This window comes from Hylobates moloch, unplaced genomic scaffold (assembly GCF_009828535.3).
Source record: "Hylobates moloch isolate HMO894 unplaced genomic scaffold, HMol_V3 SCAFFOLD_12, whole genome shotgun sequence".
NCBI classification, from domain to species: domain Eukaryota; kingdom Metazoa; phylum Chordata; class Mammalia; order Primates; family Hylobatidae; genus Hylobates; species Hylobates moloch.
The window spans coordinates 101,635,346-101,638,891 of record NW_026652287.1 but is presented as its reverse complement, the minus strand read 5'-3'; positions in this window follow the sequence as shown (position 1 = coordinate 101,638,891).

Sequence of the window (3,546 nt, the reverse complement as noted above, 5' to 3'; positions counted from 1 at the left end):
GCTCGACTCAGGCTCCTCTGAGCTCTTTTCCAATGAGCCCTGACCTCTGGGCTTCCATGTTTATCTCTGCTTTGCCCAATTTTAGTAAGAATTGCAACTCTTTTCTAATTCTTACTTAAGAAAGAATCCTGCAGAGTCAGTTTAACTCTAGAAATCTGATCACCCTTAATCAGATGGTTCACAGGTAAGAACCCTCATTCTCCATCAGCCTCAGGTGATGTCTGGCCGCCTTGGCCTGCCTTCAGCAAGAATCCTGCTGGGTCGGTTTAGCCAGACTCTTCTTAACCCCTGAGACTTCTCTTAGCAATTTTCCACCTACTAAACCCGCTCGCCCTGCTCCAAAGCTACAAATTCCCACTTTTCCTGTTCTACTCAGAGTTGAGCCCAGTCTCTCTCCTACGCTGTGTGATTCCATCATCATGGTCCCTGTACCTACAGCAATAGTCCTGAATAACGTCCTCCTTACTGTGCCTCAACAAGTGGCACTGGATTTTTTTTTTCTTCAACACCCTGCCCAGCTGGTCCAACAGTCTGAGAAAGGGAAGTCCAGACACCTGGCCTCTGCTCTGGACAGAAGCCGAGAAGTGGTCTGCAGACCAGGGTGCCATGATTGCCACTCTGGGCATCTTTCACACGCTCAGGGTAGCTCAGTTCCATGGTGGGAACCACTGTCCTTAGGAAAAGCTGTTTTCTTTCTGTGTGAAAGTAACCACCCAAATCCCCAAGGAAACAGGAAGAAAAGGTCGGCAACGAAATGCCTACTAAAATTCTCCAGATTTTGGCTGGGCACAGTGGCTCTCGCCTGTAATCCCAGCACTTTGGGAGGCCAAGGCCGGCAGACCACGAGGTCAAGAGATTGAGACCATCCTGGCCAACATGGTGAAACCCCGCCTCTACTAAAAATATAAAAATTAGCCAGGCATGGTGGTGCATGCCTGTAATCCCAGCTACTAGGGAGGCTGAGGCAGGAGAATCACTTGAACCCAGGAGGTGGGGGAGGGAGAGAGCCAAGATCACACCACTACACTCCAGCCTGGGCGACAGAGTGAAAGTTTGTCTCAATAATAATAAATAATAATAATAACAATAATAATAATAATAATAGTCCTGCAGCACAGGGATCCTTATCCCCTTCTTCCACCACGGGGGTCCTGAGTGTTGGGATCCTCTGCACAGGGACACAGCCGGCCATTGGCAGAGCAGGAATCTGATCAACCCCAAAGCCTGACCTCTTTCTCCTTCCCCAAGAAGCACACACCAGGCTCATGCTCCACAGCCCCCATCACTCACGCTCATTGTGACTGTTGTCCGACGGCCTCTGCGTGGGTCCTGGGAGGGAGGAATGAGAAGGAGGAGGAGTTAGAGTCCTGAGCTGGACAGAGAAGGCTCTGAGTCCTCCCACGTCCACTGTGGGGATCTCCCTTCACTCCCCAGGACCCTGACCGCTCCCTCTAGACCAGCACCATCCAGCAGAGTCTTCTGTGGTGATGCAAACTTTCTACATCTACTGTCCAGTATAAGAGCCACACATAGCTATTGATATTTAAATTTATCCAAAGTTGAATGGCATGAGAAGCTGGCTGCACTGTCTGCACCTCCAGGGCTCAGTGACCCCACGTGCCTGATGCCATCCCTGCTGGACGGTGCAGATACAGTGCGTTTCCTGGGCATGAAGCTGTGGTAGACATCGCTGCTCTCTGCCCTCTGCGGATCTAGGCAGAGACCAACCACCCGCAAGAAGAGGAAGGGAGACCTTCCCTCCCTGACCTCCTTCTGGGTTCCCACCAGAGGGCAAGAATGCAAATCAAAACCACAGTGAGATACCATCTCACACCAGTTAGAATGGCCATCATTAAAAAGTCAGGAAACAACAGGTGCTGGAGAGGATGTGGAGAAATAGGAACACTTTTACACTGTTGGTGGGACTGTAAACTAGTTCAACCATTGTGGAAGTCAGTGTGGCGATTCCTCAGGGATCTCGAACTAGAAATACCATTTGACCCAGCCATCCCATTACTGGGTATATACCCAAAGGACTATAAATCATGCTGCTATAAAGACACATGCACACATATGTTTATTGCGGCACTATTCACAATAGCAAAGAGTTGGAACCAACCCAAATGTCCAACAACGACAGACTGGATTAAGAAAATGTGGCACATATACACCATGGAATACTATGCAGCCATAAAATATGATGTGTTCCTGTTCTTTGTAGGGACATGGATGAAACTGGAAAACATCATTCTCAGTAAACTATCACAAGGACAAAAAACCAAACACTGCATGTTCTCACTCATAGGTGGGAATTGAACAATGAGAACTCATGGACACAGGAAGGGGAACATCACACTCCGGGGACTGTTGTGGGGTGGGGGGAGGGGGGAGGGACAGCATTAGGAGATATACCTAATGCTAAATGACGAGTTAATGGGTGCAGCAAAACAACATGGCACACGGATACATAAGTAACAAACCTGCACATTGTGCACATGTACCCTAAAACCTAAAGTATAATAATAAAAAAAAAAATTTTAAAAAAAGTTAAAATACAAAAAAAAAAAAAAAAGAATTTTATCTGCCCTCGCGGCAACCCTCTGACGGTGATGTAACCCGCCCTCCTGTGAGAAGAATCCAAGTCCCGATGTGTTCCTGTTTCCTGAAGCCCTGCAGCTAGCGGGCGAGTGTGTGCGGCACCGCCCAGGCTCCCTGCGCAGCGCAATGCACGTCCGCCCGTCATCTCCTCCAACATTCACCCTCCTCTGCACAGTGCACGCCACTACCCAATTCCCAGGTGGCTAAATGGGGTCCTGTGGGGCTCCCCCAAACCCAGGGTCCGAGCCAAGCGTCCCTTTTCCAGGAACAGCGTCCCTCCCCTCCCCCACTGCCGAGGCAGCATCTTCAATATCCTTCAAGAAAGGCAGACATTCTGTCTTGGAGTGTCCTTCCCTTGTGCCACGGTCCAAGGTCCAAGGTCCAGGACACTGCCCATTATTCTACACCATGACTTCCTGGGCTTGGTCTTCATAACATTTGCCACCATTTAAAATTACATATGTATTATATATGTGCAATATTACAATTTTTATATTATTTATAGTTATACGTATCATGTATTATGCAAACGTATAATATATAACAAATATATATTTTTAATTATGTAATCTTGATGCATAAATTATAATTTAATGTATAGAATGTTAATTGTATGAGTTATGCTTATATGTTGCATATATTCACTATAATATGTAATGTATATGTATATTACATATAAACATAATTAAATATAAAATTTTTCTATTATAATTGTAATCTATAAATAATAGATAATATATATTTGTTTGTACCTGTTTATTAATTATAACACCTGAAATTTATTGTACTATATATTGTAAATATATCTTTCATATAATATAATTATAGCGATATGTGGTGATACGTTAACATTTTTATTATATAATTATGTTCCTTATATATGTAATACATTATGTGAACATATTTAATATAATTGAAATGATAGATCTGAAATTCTCCATTGTGAAT